The sequence below is a fragment of the Callorhinus ursinus genome, unplaced genomic scaffold (genome assembly GCF_003265705.2).
Source record: "Callorhinus ursinus isolate GAN/ISIS: 27379988/994484 unplaced genomic scaffold, GSC_fseal_2.0 scaffold1, whole genome shotgun sequence".
NCBI lineage: Eukaryota > Metazoa > Chordata > Mammalia > Carnivora > Otariidae > Callorhinus > Callorhinus ursinus.
In genome coordinates, this window is record NW_027397063.1 from 13641510 (window position 1) to 13659426 (window position 17917).

General features: G+C 34.3%; 1 long non-coding RNA gene across 1 annotated transcript in view; it reads right to left on the reverse strand.

Moving 5' to 3' along the window:
* Nucleotides 1-4757: 4757 nt before the first annotated feature.
* Nucleotides 4758-17917, reverse strand: part of LOC141373417 (uncharacterized) — a 31517-nt gene continuing 18357 nt past the window's right edge. The window contains exons 2-3 of the long non-coding RNA XR_012379386.1: nt 13367-13619; nt 4758-6664 (exon numbers count right to left, since the gene is read on the reverse strand). This is a non-coding gene — a long non-coding RNA (uncharacterized lncRNA). The remainder of the gene's footprint in view (nt 6665-13366; nt 13620-17917) is intronic.

The window sequence follows — 17917 nt, forward strand, 5'->3', positions numbered from 1 at the left end:
TTTTGAGTACAGTTGACACAATGTTACATTAGTTTCAAGTGTACAATATATGGTGCTTGGTTATTTTAATTTTCATGACTCACTAGTGATTTTTTTTTTTTTAAGGAGCTTTTGATTCTGTTGTGTAGGGTCTAAGATTTTGCATTTCTAAGTCGTTCTTAGAGGAAATGGATGCTGCTGATCCAGGACAGCAGCTGGATTCTCAAGGCTTTAAATGGCTGTCTGATACTTTCTCTTTCCAGGAGTGACTGCATACACCAGACACCATCATTAATAGTTCAGTGTTCTGTTCTGCAGTGAGAGTTTATTGTTCACTACCTCTGTCATAATTTGAAAATATAAGTTGTGTGTTTTCATTTTTCATACCTGTGTACTCCTTCCATTATTTTGCATAAATGTTTGCTCTCATTTCAAATGTATATATTATACATATATATAAATATGTATATATACATAAAAAGCTAAATCCTATCAAAAGCATGGGTCAGAATTTTTTGAAACTAGTTTTTATTACTATTCAATTAAACAATGAATTGATTGTGGTTTTCACTTTTAATGACTTTTTTTTACTTTTTGACACTTGTTAACTTTTGTGTAACTGCTTTTGAGGCAGTCTGCGCATTCACAATTAGCCTATATTCATTTACATTAGATGTGGGATCTGTCAGACAGAACTCCTATAGCTATTACTACTTAAAAGTGTCAAAATTTCTCTGTATGTTTCATTTAAGGAAAAAGTCATATGCTCAATGCATTTATTTTATATTTAGGAATTCAGTAGTTTGGAGTTGGAGGAGGGAACTTTCATAGTACATTTTCACAAAATAAGATGGGTGGCTCAGTCATTAAGCATCTGTCTTCGGCTAAGGTCATGATCCCAGGGTCCTGGGATCCAGCCCCGCATTGGGCTCCCTGCTCCGCGGGAAGCCTGCTTCTCCCTCTCCCACTCTTCCTGGTTGTGTGCCTTCTCTCGCTTTGTCTCTCTGTCAAATAAATAAATCAAATCTTAAAAAAAAAAAGATTTTGTTTAGATCATAGTTATTTATTTCCACTTTCTTTCCTCAGCCATAATGTATGCTTTTTAATTTTTCCTGCTTAGTTTGAATACTGCAACCAGATACTGACTTCTACCTCACAGTCTTATTAGTAAATTTAAATGTTTATTAGATAAGCAAGGTGCTTTAGTTCTCCCAGATCCCTTATAGTCTGTCTTGCATGAGATCCTCAAAAATCCATGGTAAAGATTTAACTCAAATTCCCCCAAGGTCATTTTCTACTTTTGCGATTGGATAGTGAGCTTGTGGATAGTATTTAAATATGACTCCACCCTTACTGTTAACAGTAAAAATTCCTCAAACATGAAAGTTGTTAAATGTTAAAAAAATTCTATGCACTTGTGATTTTTCCATATTTTTATATTTAATTTTTCATTTCAAGAATACTATGTGACAGGGAGAGTGTGCTAGATATCTGTTAACCTGCCCAACTAGATTCTGTTCAATATTATTCTTACTAGCATGATTTTGAAGGAAGTTAAATACCTGAAGGGTGGAGTTAGTTTTAATCCTATTTTATTGTTAAATCAAGCATACATACTGACTATATTGCAATATTTTCATTTAAAGCATCAGGAAGAACTTGCTTCACTAATATATTATACACATTTAATCACCAATAGCTCTTCTTAAATATTTCAATTGTACCTTTTAAATTTTCCTTATTGCTTTATTCTACTAATCATAGGCTATTTCCTGCCATACTTTATATGCTATTTTACAGAGAGTCGTTGCAGAGATTTCCATTTCATACTGCCACCAGGATAAATTAAATATCTAGCCAAAGGAGGTGATTACTACCTTGGCTTTTCTTGAGCTATTCATGGTTGCTAGTGTGATTAAGAAATAATTGTTTGATTTATTTACTTGTCTATGCAACTTATGGGAAATGCTGTGCATTTGACCATAACATCTTTCTTAATTCATTCATGTGAAAATGTAGATGATAGCATAATTAAATAATCTCTCCACAGATGACAATATTAACTATAGTCTTTATATGTCATTTGTCAGCCACAATGTAGAACAAATTTGTAGGTTAGCAGAATTAGAGTTTCTTTACTATATTAATGACTATATCTCAATTGCTTTATTTTTTGTTTATATATTCCTATGGTTCCGTGTAACTATGTGAAAATGGGGCTTATATAATCATGGTTTTCAAAGAGTGTGTTCATGAGAAGAATGTTAAATAAAGTAAATGTTTCCATCTTTGTATTAAGCAAACTATGTATTAAGCATATAGAGAAAAATATGTGGTCAATACAACAGACACTATGAGCTTTTTAAAAAGTTACTATAAAAATATGAGAGACACTATAGCTTATCAATCTTTCAATTATACATGATGCCATATATATTTTGAAACTATTAAAATCAACTGTTTTTCTTTCTTGGATTTGGTTATTGATTTTTTATAAACCGATATTGCCATTTTGGAGGACCCAATTTGAAATATAAGGATATTTGCCCTTCATGTAGATACGGATATAAACTGTTTTTATTTTTTTTAAGATTTTATTTATTTATTTGAGAGAGAGAATGAGATAGATAGAGAGAGCACGAGGCGGGGAGTCAGAGGGAGGAGCAGACTCCCTGCTGAGCAGGGAGCCTGATGCAGGACTCAATCCTGGGACTCCAGGATCATGACCTGAGCTGAAGGCAGTCGCTTAACCAACTGAGCCACCCAGGCTCCCTAAACTGTTTTTACTTAATTATGAGGTTTGGGGCACCTGGGTAACTCAGTTGGTTAAGCAGTCAACTCTTGATTTCCGCTCAGATCATGATCTCAGAGTCCTGGGATTGAGCACCTCCCCCTCCCCCAATCAGGCTCTGCACTCAGCATGGAGTCTGCTTCTCTCCCTCTCGCTTTACTCCTCCCCCTGCTTTCTGTCTCTTCGTCTCTCTCAAATAAATCAATAAACCTTAAAAAGAAGTTAATTATGAGTTTCATCTATAAATTCAGTAATTTTTATTTTCAATTCATTTTATTGCAAATTCAGACTCAGTTTATTTCTCAATATTAAAATATATACATTTATAAATTATTGAAATAATTATTGATATAATTACTGATAAACATCTTAGTAGTAATAAATTGCTTGAGTTACATTCATAATGACAGTAGTTAAGTTGAATGATTTCCCCAGGACTTTCAATATATTGACCTTAAATATTTCATATAAACTTCTGAATATTGTCACCCCCACAGTCTTCTCTAGTTAAAATTATATAGACCATTTCTCCAAAACTGTATCATTTTCACATGCCACTTATTTGAAACCTTTTTCATTCTGCTTCACTTTCTCTCTACTTTCATATTTTCTTATGAATGCAGTAACTTAGGTAGTAAGTCATGACGTGTTCCTGTTTGCCATCTTCGTAGTTCATATCTTTATATGACATTTTTTTGTGTTTCAAACAAAGTGCCTTGAATACAGTGTTTAGTCTTTTCACTGTGGTTGAATTACCTATTTACAAAAGAGTTAGAAAACAATGTCTTCAAATAATCAATAAGCAAGGTTATAAATGGACAACATCAATGCATTTAATGTTGCTTTTCTTAATTTACCAAATTGGCCAAGTTTAAAAAAGAATTAATTACATTAGTTGATGCATAGATTAATTGACTAAAATATGAAACAGCTGTCAGTGATACACTCCTCGTAAAAAAAAATGTAAATAGGTATATATTTTTGGGTTGCAATTTAGGAAACTTCAAGTTATAAATTTTAATAACCTTAATAGCTATGAAGATGGATAGCCATTTATTTCTCCATTTCTGGATAATCTTTAAAATGAACAATAACAAAAACTCCATGACCAATAAAAACTGTTGCAAGGTACCTTCTGCATATTAGACATAATTGAGGATATTCTGGTAAATACAACATAGATGTAATAATATTGAAAAATATGTTTTACAAATTTTTTATAAAGCATCAGACAAAAAGAGAGTCATGACATGAAAAAAGAATCAAGTCATTAAGGAAAATCATAGTTCACAATGATTTCAAATAGAATATATTACATATATTAATAGCCCTTCTCATCCCCATCATCATCACCATCTTATATTCATTTTCTATTACTGACAAATTACCACAAACAGCGGATTGAAATAACACAAATATAGAGGGTAAGAAGGGTTGGGTAGGCAGAGCATAGCAGATTTTTAGGGCAGTGATATACTTGTTGTTGTATCATACGGATGGATACATATTATTGTACATCTGTTCAAACTCTTTGAATGTATAGCACCAAGAGTGAACTAAAATGTCAACTATGGATTTGGGGTGACAATGGTGCATGAATGTAAGTTTATTGTTTTTTTTAAGATTTTATTTATTTATTAGAGAGTGAGGGCTCACAAACAGGAGGGAGGAGCAGAGGGAGAGGGAGAAGACTTCCCGCTGAGCCGGAATCTCAAGGTGGGCCTTGATCCTGGGACTCCCGGATCATGACCCAAGTCAAAGGCAGACGGTTAACCGACTGAGCCACCCAGGCGCCCCTATCAGTTGTAACACATATATCACTTTGGGGTGTATGTTGACAGTGGGGAGGCTACGCATGTTACGGGAGCAGGGAGTACAGGCCTACCACAGAGATGTGGGTGTAGTTCCAGACCACCACAATAAAGTGCATATTGCAGTAAAGTGAATCAAATGAATTTTTTGGTTTACCAGTAAACCAATTTTTTGGTTTACTACTTAGAGTTTATGTTTACACTATACTATAGTCTATTAAGTGTGCTGTAGCATTCTATCTAAAAACGAAACAAAACAATGTATGTACCTTAATTACAAAATACTTTATTGCTAGAAAATTATCTGAGCTCATTTTCTGAGTGGTCAGTGAGTGATAACCTTTTCGTTGGTGGAGCTGATTTTGTCTCAGTTTTGAGGGCTGTTGACTGATGAGCGTGATGGTTGCTGAAGTTGGGGTAGCTGTGACAACTTCTTAAAATAGACAACAGTGAAGTTTGTTATATCAATTGACTTTCTTTAATAATTTTTATGGAGGTGCAATGCTTTTGGATAGCATTTACCCACAGTAGAACTTCTTTCAAAATTGGAGTTGTTACTCTCAAAACCTGCCACTGCCTGATCAGCTTAGTTTATGTAATATTCTGAATCTTTTGTTGTCATTTCAACAATCTTCAGAGCATCTTCACCAGGAGCAGATTCCATCTCAAGAAGCCACTTTCTTTGTTCACCCACAGGAAGCAACTCTTCATCCATTCAATTTAATCATGAGATCATAGCAATCCAGTCCCATCGTCAGGCTCCATATCTCATTCTAGCTCTCTTGCTATTTCCAACACATCTGCAGTTATTTCCTCCACTGAAGTCCTGAAATTAAAATCATCCATGAGAGTAAGAATCAACTTCTTCCAAACTCCTGTTAATGCTGATATTTTGCTCTCTTCCCATGAGTCACAAATGTTTATATTCGCATCTATAATGGTGAATCCTTTCCAGAAGGTTTTCCATTTACTTTGCTCAGATCCATCAGAAGAATCAATATCTATGGCAGCTATAGCATTATGAAATGTATTTCTTAAGTAATAAGTCTTTAAAGTCAACATGACCCCTTGATCCATGGGCTGCATAATGGGTGTTGTATTAGAAGGCATGAAAACAACTTTAATCTCATTGTACATCTGCATCAGAGATTTTGGTTGAGCAGGTGCAGTGATAATTTGAAAAGAATCTTCTGAGCAGTCGGTCTCAACAGTGGACTTAAAGTATAGCAAACCATGTTGTAAACAGATGCATAGTCATCCAGACTTTGCTGTTCTATTCATAGAGCACAGGCAGAATAAATTTAACATGATTTTGAAGGGCCCCAGGACTTTTGGAATGGTAAATGACTATTTGGCTTCAACTTAAAGTCACCAGCTGCATTAGTCCCTAACAAGAGAGTCAGCCTGTCTTTGAAGCTTTGAAGCTTTGAAGCCAGGCATTGACATCTTTTCTCTAGCTATGGAAGTCATGGATGGCATCTTCTAGTAGAAGTCTATTTCATCTACACTGAAAATTTATTGTTTTATGCAGCCACCTTCATTAAGTATCTTAGCTAGATCTCCTGGATAACTTGCTGCTGCCTCTATATCAGCACTTCCTACTTCACCTTGTACTTTTAAGTTGTAGAAAAGGCTTCTTTACCTAAATTTCATGAACCAACCTCTGCTAGCTTCCAACTTTTCTTCTCAGCTTCTTCAGCCCTTGAAACCTTCACAGAATTAAAGAGAGGTAGGGCTTGGCTCTGGATTAGGTTGATCTTCTGTCCAGACCATTAAAACTTTCACCATATCAGCAATAAGGCTACTTCACTGTATCTTTCATGTATTCACTGGAGTAGCACATTCTGTTTCCTTCAAGAACTTTTCCTTTGTATTAGCATCTTGGTTAATTGTTTGATGGAACAGGCCTAGCTTTTGGCCTATCTCAGCTTTCTACATGCCATCCTCACTAAGCTTAATTACTTCTAGCTTTTGATTTAAAGTGAGAGATGTGCCGCTCTTTCACTTTGAACACTTCAAGGCCATCGTAGGGTTATTAATTGGACTAATTTCAATATTATCGTGTCTTGGGGAGTAGGAAGGCCTGCGGAGAAGAAGAGAGATGGTGGAATGGCTCTTAATGGAGTAATCAGAATTCACAAATTTATCAATTAAGTTCACTGTTTTATTGTGAGGTTGGTGGTATGGTTCATGACACCCCAAAACAATTACAGTAGTAACATCAAAGATCATTCATCACAGATCACCATAATGCAATAATGAACAGTTATGAAATATTGAGAGAATTACCAAAATGTGGCACAGAGACAAGTGAGCAAATGCTGTTGGAATAAAATGATGCTGATGGGCTTGCTCAGGGTTGCTACAAACCTCAACTTATAAAAAAAATGCAATATCTGCATAGTGCTGTAAAGTGAAGCACAGTAAAATGAAGTATCAGGCTCTTGGTTTCAGCTCAGGTTATGATCTCATGGATCTGGGATCAATCCCTGCATTGCATCTGCTTCTCTGCTCAGTGGGGGCTTTGCTTAAAGATTCTCTCCCTCTGCCTCCCCAAATAGATAAATCTTTTTAAATAAAAGGGTTTTAGATTATTGATCCATGGTGATACTGATGATATTCCTACTACTATTACTAATATGGCAATGCTCTTTTCTGAAACAGCCCTTGATAAACTGGTGTGGCTTGATAAACTTTGTTAGAAAATATATTTTAAAGTTGTTTACTTTTCCACTATTAATGGTGTAACTTTAGTTCATGTCCTCATGAACTTTGAATATTATGTTTGATCTCCTTGCCTCCAGTTTTGAGAACGGTTAAGTCTATTCTTCATGATGTCCCTTAAAAGTGTTAATATGTACATATCAGACCAAATTTTAAAGTTTTTAAGAGGCTCCATAATTCTCTTGTCATGGCAAACAAAATTCTCTCTTCTTTGAGTTCTGTGTAAGTTTTCATTTTAAGTGTTTTTCCAATTCTCTTACCAGTTTACATTACAGAAATGTAAAATGAATTATAGTCCTTATCACAGACATGGCAGAAGCAAATAGTTCATTCAAATAAAGTAACTGAGGAGAGGTTCCCACAGGCATTATTGACAATTGTGTAAAGAGGCTTAAGGAGCAATACAAGGGGTACTAAAACTTGCTGCAGCTAACAAACATGGGAGGGAACAGAGCATCACTACTACCCTGAGCCTTGAAAGGATAAGGGAGAGAGCGAGTATTCCAGAAGGTGGAAGCAGACAAGCTATAGCAATTTCCTTTAAGACCCACAGTTGAGCTCCTCCTAGATAATCCTTTGTTAGAACTTCTCTTAGCATTTAAAGGCACAGTTAGAGCAGTGGCCTCCAACGGGTCAGAATTGTAAGGGGAGAAAGATCTAGGACAGAACACAGAATATCCAGTTCATTCTACATAGACATGGAGTTTTCTTCATGCTGTCATTTGCTTTTTTCTTTTACTGGAAATGCTTTCCATCCCCCGATGCACCACCCATCTGATTGGTGATCTCATTTAGAACTGTGAGACATTGTGTAGGGATACTTATTTCTTTCACTGTCCAAGAAAAAAAAATACAGTCTTTTTCTCCCCACAATATTTTTATCTCTTCTGAATTGTTCCATTGTTTCCCATTTTATATTAGTATTTGAAAAATAGGTTAAAATCTGTGCATAGTTTTGCCTTCTTGTGTTTTTTTTTTAATATTTCTATTGGTGCAATGAGTAATTTTGACATCCTGTCAAAGCACTTACTGATGTTGGACCTAATTTTACGTTTTTGTCAAATGTCCTTTAAAAACTTAAAAAAAACAGAGTATAAAATTTACAGCAAGTTGAAGTTGTGAAATTAGCTTTTGAATGTGACACTAGGGGAAATTTAAAATATTCATATTTTTCAAATAAGAATCTATTATAATGTCCATAACTGGTTACTCCAAACTTTGGAAGCAGAGGTAGATAAGAAAGATGATAAAAGTTGGAAACATACTTAAGGCAAAAGATTTATCACATACCTTTTAAGGTTTCACGTTTTTTTGTGTTTTTTTTTTCCTTTTTTTAAAGGATTTTATTTATTTATTTGAGAGAGAGAGAGAGGGAGGAAGAGAGAGCATGAGAGGGGAGAGGTCAGAGGGAGAAGCAGACTCCCCTGCTGAGCAGGGAGCCTGATGTGGGACTCGATCCTGGGACTCCAGGCAGTTGCTTAACCAACTGAGCCACCCACGTGCCCCTCTAAGGTTTCATTTTAAATGAATTCTAATATAGTTTTCCTCAAAGGAAAGAAAAAGTGTTAATACAAATGGATATTACACAGAATGTCTATATTTGAAACTGGTTGGAGAAATTTGCCACAATATTTGGTTTTGTTTTTTAAAAAATATTAGTAGCTGCTGCCAGAATCCAAACCAAAAAGGCTATAGTACAGACCTGTACCTCTGAAACAAACAATACATTTTATGTTAAGAAAAAAAAAAAGATAGCAGGAAGGGAAAAATGAAGGGGGAGGAGTTGGAGGGGGAGATGAACCATGAGAGACTATGGACACTGAGAAACAAACTGAGGGTCCTAGAGGGAAGGGGGTGGAGGGATGGGTTAGCCTGGTATTGGGTTTTAAAGAGGGCACGTAGTGCGTGGAACACTAGGTGTTATACTCAAACAATGAATCATGGAACATTACATCAAAAACAAATGATGTAATGTATGGTGATTAACATAACATAATAAAATAAAATTTAAAAAAAGGGTGTGGGGCACCTGGGTGGCTCAGTGGTTAAGCGTCTGCCTTCGGCTCAGGTCATGATCCGAGGGTCCTGGGATCGAGCCCCACATTGGGCTCCCTGCTCGGCAGGAAGCCTGTTTCTCCCTCTCCCATTCCCCCTGCTTGTGTTCCCTCTCTCTCTATGTCTCTCTCTATCAAATAAATAAAATCTTAAAAAAAAAAAAAAGGTTGTATTAGTGACATTGCCAAAACCAGGAGCTGATGGTGGCTGCTTCCTTGCATCCAGCCTTGTCAGTGAGTTTCTTATTTTATTTATTTATTTTTTACTCAACAATCTGGTATCAGGTTGTGCAATGCAACCATAGTGTTCCTTTATTTGCAGTTGCCTCCCCCCATACACAGTCACCTGTCAACTCTTGATCAGCCACATGGATTTCTCCTCCCTGTTTCATCTGCAAAATTTGCCACAAAATTTTGTTGTTGTTGTTGTTGTTATTGTTTAAGATTTTATTTATTTATTTGAGAGAGAGAGAAAGAGAAAGAGCACATGAGGAGTGCAGAGGGGAAAGGGGTAAGCAGATTCGAATCTGAGTGTGTATCCTGATGTGGAGCTTGATCCCACGACCCCCAGATCATGACCTGAGCTGAATTCAAGAGTCGGATGCTCAACCAACTGAGCCACACCCCAATATTTCTTGATCATGGGAATGAACAAGTTTTGGAGAGAGAGTGCCAGAAAAAAACAATGTAATTAAGGAAATGAAAATATGACTGATGTAAAATAATATGCTCTGGTTACAATGAATGTAGTAACTATAAGCTTTCTCAAGTGATGTAAAATATGCCAAATCATTAATACATAGCATCACATATAAGACAGTACTTGCTAATATTGTTTCATAAGGAAGAACATTGGAAATATATGATAAAAAGCTGCCCTACTTGGGGGCCTGGGTGGCTCAGTTGGTTAAGCGACTGCCTTCGGCTCAGGTCATGATCGTGGAGTCCCAGGATCGAGTCCCGCATCGGGCTCCCTGCTCGGCAGGGAGTCTGCTTCTCCCTCTGACCCTCCCCCCTCTCATGTTCTCTCTCTCTCTCTCTCTTTCAAATAAATAAATAAATAAATAAATAAATCTTAAAAAAAAGGCTGCACTACTCTGGAGCATATATGAAAAGAGAATGGGTTGATATAAAATATCTATTAAAATAGATTTATTTATTTATAATAGATTATTAGATATAAAATATCTAATAATATAATCATGGATATTCTCTGAATTTTGTAATGTCAGTATTAAATAATTTCATCATTTATAAACAAAATAATTTAAAGTCATTCACATTGTAGTGTCTCAACATATACAGTGCCCATACTCAATTACATATGTGGGCTCTAGCTTTCCCTTTCTCTTCTCTGCAAATCTCTAGTTGTCTTGCCTAAAAATTTGAGATTCTTGTAAATTTTTATAAAGCAATACTGAATTAAAAAATTATTTCCATGATTTCATTTATTGCATAGACATACTTTCATTACATAATGTTGAGTTTCTGTAAGGAAACCCCATTTTCAAATGAACAAATTCTTATTAATAAAATATTGAATTTTTGCCTATTGCATCTAAGAAATTGAAGCATTGAAAAATCATGGTTATATTCACAAATAGAAATTGATCAGAACTTAATGAAATTCAAACTAATTTTGAGAGGAATCATCACATCATAAACAAAATTTTAATTCTTGAACTACACTTTAAACTATTCTTAAGTGTCATGAAATACTGTTTTTTGTCTTAAAAGCATTTCTAATCTTGTTTTGTGCTATAATTTAATGAATAATACTATTCTCTGACTAAACTCTCTAGGACTTCCAGTATAATGTTAAATAGAATAGCTGCTACCTTTTTAAATTTATGTCAAAAGAAATGGCTTCAATGCTTCAATAATATGTGTGTTGCTTAGTGTAGATTTTGCTAAATTCTTCTTTTAAAGATTAATTTATTTAATTTAGAAAAAGAGTGGGTGCACATATGCACACATTTTGTGGGGAGAGGGAGAGAGAGAAGCTCAAGCAGATTTCCTACTGAGCACAGAGCCCCACCCAGGGCTGGATCTCGGGATCCTGAGTTAGTGACCTGAACCAAAATGGAGAGTCAAGTGCTTAACCGACTGAGCCACCCAGGTACCCCAAATTTTACTAAATCTTTAATCAGATGCAGAAAATTTCTTCTTTTCCTAATTTGCTAATTTTTTTTCAATGAGTTGCAATTAAATTTCAGGAATCTTTTTCTGTATCTACTTAAATCACCAACTTCTTCTATTTTTAATTTGTGACTAGGCTGTGGTATGAAAAGAACTCCTACAGTAAGATTTTTTCCATTTGCAACTAAACAATATTTAATATGATGCCTTCTTATTGTTTAATGTTGGATAATAGCTACTAATATTTTGCCATTAGTAAGATTGGTCAGTCTTTCTCATTTCTTGTATTTTCTGGTACTGGTATCAGTATCAAGGACTCTAAGCTTCACAAAATGGAGATCTCCTTTAAAAACATTATTTGGGCAAGTTAAGGTTAGAATGGTTTCTTTCTTGAATGTTTACTGGAGTTAACATACTGTGAGCTGAGTACATGAAGAATTTACATCACTGATCAAATGTGTTAATGCTTATAAACAATTTTAGCTTTCTCTGTCTACTAAAATTACTTTAGATAACATTTTATTACTAGTAATATTTTTTCAAAATTATTTTTCTCATTAAGATTTTAATGTAGGTGTAAATGAAAATTCTCATTTTAAAAAAATTAAAGCTTCCATTTATTTTTTTAGAATAAAGATTTAGTGCACAAATACAGCCCGAAGCCAACAAAAAAATAGCTTTGCCCTGTCATTTCCCTAAGAAAGCACTGCAGTTACTAGTAATATTTTTTATTACTATTAATAAATTAATATTTATTAACATTTTCTACTTCAACTTAATATTACAATTTATTGCCATAATATTGTTCACAGTGTTTTCTTTGTTCTGAATCTCTGTTAGAACTATTATTGACTGGGGCACCTGGGTGGCTCAGTCGTTAAGTGTCTGCCTTCGGCTCAGGTCATGATCCCAGGGTCCTGGGATCGAGTTCCGCATCAGGCTCGCTGCTCCACGGGGAGCCTGCTTCTCCCTCTCCCACTCCCCCTGCTTGTGTTCCCTCTCTCGCTGTCTCTCTCTGTCAAATAAATAAATAAAATCTAAAAAAAAAAAACTATTATTGACAAATATCGCCCCTTTCTCTCTCCCCACCCCTGTTGTATATATTATATATATATATATATATGTGACTCTTACATCTTTTTCCTTGTACTTTCAGGGTTTTTTTTAATGGGCTATTTTGACATGATTCTTTTTTTCCCTAACATTCTATATTCTCTTCTCAGTCAGCACATCCAGCTGTCACCTTTTTACTTTTATTTTCCTGCTTTTTTATGGTTTTTTGTTGTTAAACAGCTTAAGTGTTTTCAATGTTTGCCATTTTAAATCCATACATTTTTGCATTCCTTTTTACCTTTATCTATTACTGTTTTAGGAGTGCCTTTTATGAAGAACAAAGTGTAATGTTTCTATCCACTCTCAGTATTTATTATGCAAAAAAATTTACTACAACCACGTTGATTATGATTGCTTATGTATTTCTACCACTTTGTTTTCTTTTCTGCTTTCTGTTTTATTCATTCCATTTTTATACTGCTTTCTTTTAACCTTAATAATACAAGCAACTCATATAATATAAGCAATATATAAACATAAATGATAATATAACTGTATTAATACAATATAAGCAACAAATGTCTTTATATTGATTCACTAATATAATAATATAAACGACTATATAAACAACAAATATAAACACCTCCATTTAGCAAATATATTTACTCGCCTTCCAAAGAATACTAGAAATGTAAAGGACTTTTTCACCACCCCCACCCTTCCCTGTGACCTATTTCTGTGCCTGTATTGCTCAATAATTTAATCTAGTCCTTTTGTTTACCCCTATAATTTAGATATTATTGCGAGTTTTATACCTTCAGTTGATGTTTTGATTCATCCAGAGGTTAACCGATTTCGTTGTTAATCTTTCCATGTTGAATTTCAGACATTCATTTTTGGGACTGTTGCCTTTCTTTCTGAAACTTATGCACTAATTTTTAAATGAAGTTGTTACCATGCTGAGTTGCCTTTTTTTTCCTTCTGAAAATGTTTCTGTTTTGACCCAATTGAAAATGTTAATTAAATTGGTTACTATAGAATAGTAGGTATGGTATGATTTAATAAGACCTGTAAAAGAAAGAGAAGCTTGATTTGATCCAGAGCAGATACAGTGTGCAACTGCACAGTAGTAAAAACATCCTATACAATGGCCTATATAGAATGTATAATAGATCTATATCACAAGTATAATGACACATATAATCATCTAGAGCTGAATCTGTCATTCTGTAAATGTGACATTTATGTCCTAATGAACACATTCACTGGTTAATAAATGTCTGGAAGTGACTTTCAGAGGGTATCCTGCCTTTGGTACTTCTGCAGAGCATGTGTTGTGAAACTTTCACCGAAATGAAGGAAAAGATTTCCATGGTAACCTCAGACAAACCAAAATTCTGTCTATCTGTAATAACAACTATTCTCTATCCAAATGGATTCTACAGAGATCTTTGCAATAGTGCATTTGTCTTGCAATAAGTACAGAATTGTATTAGATGAGAATTCTGTTTCTTCATCTTAAAGATATTTTCTTAAAGACTTTTTCTTCTCTTTACTGAGAAATCTGTCAATCTCACAGTGATTCTTTGTAGGTAATTCGCCATATGCTTCATATGTTATTTGTTAGCTTTACTATTATCTTAGTTACTAAACGATTTTTATTAATTTTAATGGGAGAGATACCATGCTTTCTGATTCATGGATTTATTCAGTCCTAGATTCTCACATGTTACATGTATAAAATATTGCCTCTACCCCATGTGTTATCTCCTTCTTCTACTGTATTATTGTTAAAAACATACTTTAAAAAATCTTTTTTGGTTTCAGTGTTCCATATGTCTTATCTTTTCTATCATGTTAGCAATATGTGACACAATCTAGTTAATTTCTTCATATCTCAATTTTATTATTTTTTTGGCTTCATTTGTCCAGTTTGCATGTTAATTCTTCTGTTTAATATCCTTTTTAAAATTTTTCTTAAGATTTTGTTTTTATTTGAGAAAGAGAGAGAACACACATGAGTGGCGGAGGAGCAGAGGGAGAGGGAGAAGGAGAAGCAGACTTCCCACTGAGCAGGGAGCCAGACACAAGGCTCCATCCCAGGACCCTGAGATCATGACCTGAGCCAAAGTCCAGAGCTTAACTGACTGAGCCACCCAGGCACCCCTATTTGATATCCTTAGCAGTGAAAGTCATTGGGGAATGGATGGTTGGTTGATTTCTATTGCTTATTAGTCATGTCCACCCAGCTCAATACATTCTATTTAGCCCACTCATGATTTCCCATATAAGTTATTACCTATAAAGACACCATAGCATGCATTTACATATTGAATTTCCTGTATTTCTCATTAACCAGAACCAGTCCGTGAGTGCAGTGGTTATTTTTCCTTTATCGTTTACTATAGCATGCCTAGAATCTTGAACAATATTTAATGTTTAATAGGTTCTTAAATAATATTTTTTGAATTGATGTTGAATGAATGGGGTTGAATGGTGTGATTTGTTTGCAAACATGGTTATTTGAATTTCATCTGGGGAAATTCTAACAAATCTGTTTGGAGATTTATTCTTCCAGAGAGAACTTTTGTTTATTCTTTGAATAGGGTTGTGGACCATATAGGACACTTAAATAAATGTACAGTATTGAGGTCCTACGAATGTGCATGCAGTGTGAACTTAACCTCAAACTTCCATGAATGTCAACCAGTGATTAAGAATTCTCCAAAAAACCTTCTTTTCATGCACCCATAACCTAGTGGCAAGTGTCCCTTTTATCTTTTTTGGATTCTTTTGTTTTTTCCTGGTACACAATATTTCATTGAGGGTTTTATTTGTGTGGACCTTGGTTTTTCGGTAAGTAGGACTTAGGTCTCTTCTTTTCAGCACAACCATGAAAACTGTTCCCATTATAACACTGTGACTAGTAGTTGTCTTATGATAGCTTCATACCTGTTTTGGATTCATATGAACACTTCATTTTTGATATCTGAGCATTTCCCATATTTTCTTGATATCTCAGTATGTTTTTTAAATAACCATTTTTAAAATAATTCTAAGCATTTAGTCTTGTTTGAAACAGAAATTTTTCAGGTAACTGAATACTGCTGGGATTATTTGAAAAATTTTAGAAGAAAAGTTAATATTAGAGTAAAAAATGTGAAAATATAGGGAAAATTACTAACAGCCATTCGAGTATCTACTTCTGCTCTTATTTATATTTTTCATTCTCATTATCCTAGATACATAGCACCAGTAGACAAAGCCAGGTTTCAGATCCTCCTATCACTTTTTTCCCGTTTGGAACACTACTTAACATTTCTCAAGGTCTATAGCAGATGAAATATCAAAAAGACAGTTTTATGAATCACTAAAAAAGTATTCTTCTCTGGTAGGAGGCCTAGTCTTATTTCTTTCCCACTCTTAGAATAGTGTTTATATGCTAGAATGCAGTGTACTTTTTAAAAAACTCCAAGTACTGATCTAACTTAATACTCATTCAGTGTTAGTTATCTGAAATGGATTGACTCCTTGATTTGTTGTAAATTGATGAGATTGGTTATGTTTTGGTCATGGAAATCCTAGAAAAATTTTTAAGCAAAAGCAAAGAATGTTTTGTTTTATTTTGTGATGAATCCAATAGTTCAGTGTTTTGAAGGAGATAGAAGAATGTTGGATTTACTAAGGTAAATTTATTAAAAGTTCTTTGAGTCCAATGAGTTGTTAAATGGAGTTATGTTTATTTCTTTTCCAAAGACAATGAAGGGCAAATAAATGGTAGTCAAATATATTTTACAAAGTTTACATTTAAAATAATTTCATTAAGAAATGCTTAGTCCACACTTTTGTTTTCTTAAGGGACATTTTATTCTTCAGTGTTAATAAACTTCTTAGCTTTTGGATGTTGAATGTGAAACAGATTTGTCTTTTTTTTTCTCCCCATTTTGTAAATGTGCAAAGCAATGGAATGGATCAGCAGATATTAGATGTATAATTTTTGAGAAATTGAAAGTGCAATTTGGTTGAAATTTAAATTCCTAAGAACACACAGGCTTTTTGTTAATGTATATTTATTTGTTCATTCACTTTTGTTTTTTTGTTTTTTGTTTACTTTAAAAGATAAAATAAATGGCCAGAATAATATAAACTCAAGATAATGAGAAGTCATCACTTTGAAAAAAAAAAATCACTTGAGTGTGGAGTTGTACGGGATATATGTAATTTGTGATAATTCCCTCTTCCCTGGGATTCTAGTTAGAAATGATGGGTTAAATTACCTCCTTATCAACTCTACAGTGTTGATTTGCTTTATTAATCCCTCATCATTTCTCTAACACTATTGATTTTAATCAAATTACAAAATAATAAAAAACTTTAAAAGTCAAAACTAAAGTTGTTTATTTATAGCAACCTAGAGTCTGAAGCAAAGTATTCCAGAATTAAAGAAATAACAGGTAAGTGTATATATGCATGATTTCTTTTTTTTTTTTACGATTTTATTTACTTATTTGACAGAGAGATACATAGCAAGAGAGAGAACACAAGCAGGGGGAGTGGGAGAGGGAGAAGCAGGCTTCCGTGGAGCAGGGAGCCCAATGTGGGGCTCGATCCCAGGACCCTGGGATCGTGACTTGAGCCAAAGTCAGACGATTAATGACTGAGCCACCCAGGTGCCCCTATATCCATGATTTCTTTGTAATAAACATTCTAGATTGTAGATTTATTTCTCTTTCTTGAGAAATTCTAATGGAAAAAGGCTTAAATTTCCATTGTTCTGCAAATTCTCAACAATTTCACAATTTGTTTATGACACCATTTTCTGTCTAGTAATGAATTACTGTAGGCAAAGGGTAGAATAAAATTGTTAATTATTGGGGCACCTTGGTGGCTCATTCGGTTAAGTGTCTGCCTTGGCTCAGGTCATGATCTCAGAGTCCTGGGAATGAGCCCAACATCAGGGTCTCTGCTCAGCCAAGGGTCTGCTTGTCCCTCTCTGCCCTGCTCATGTTCTCTCTCTCTCAAATAAATAAATAAAATCTTTAAAAAAGTTACTAATTATTTTTGCTATATAAAACCCCCAAACAATTTCAAAATAGGAACTTTTTTTCTGATAAAAATTTCTGATCATTTTTGTTTTTTTTCTTCCAACTATTTCAATTTCCATTTCTTTTTCACTGTCCTTTTAAATAATTTCTCCTAAAAGTATTGTAAAAGTCATACTGGGGATCTTTTTTTTCCAAATACAATCTTGCCATATATATATATATATATATTTTGAAGTATAATTCAAATGCAATCTTATACTAGTTTCAGGTGTACAACATAGTGATTCAACAATTATATACATAGAGAAATGCTCACCACAA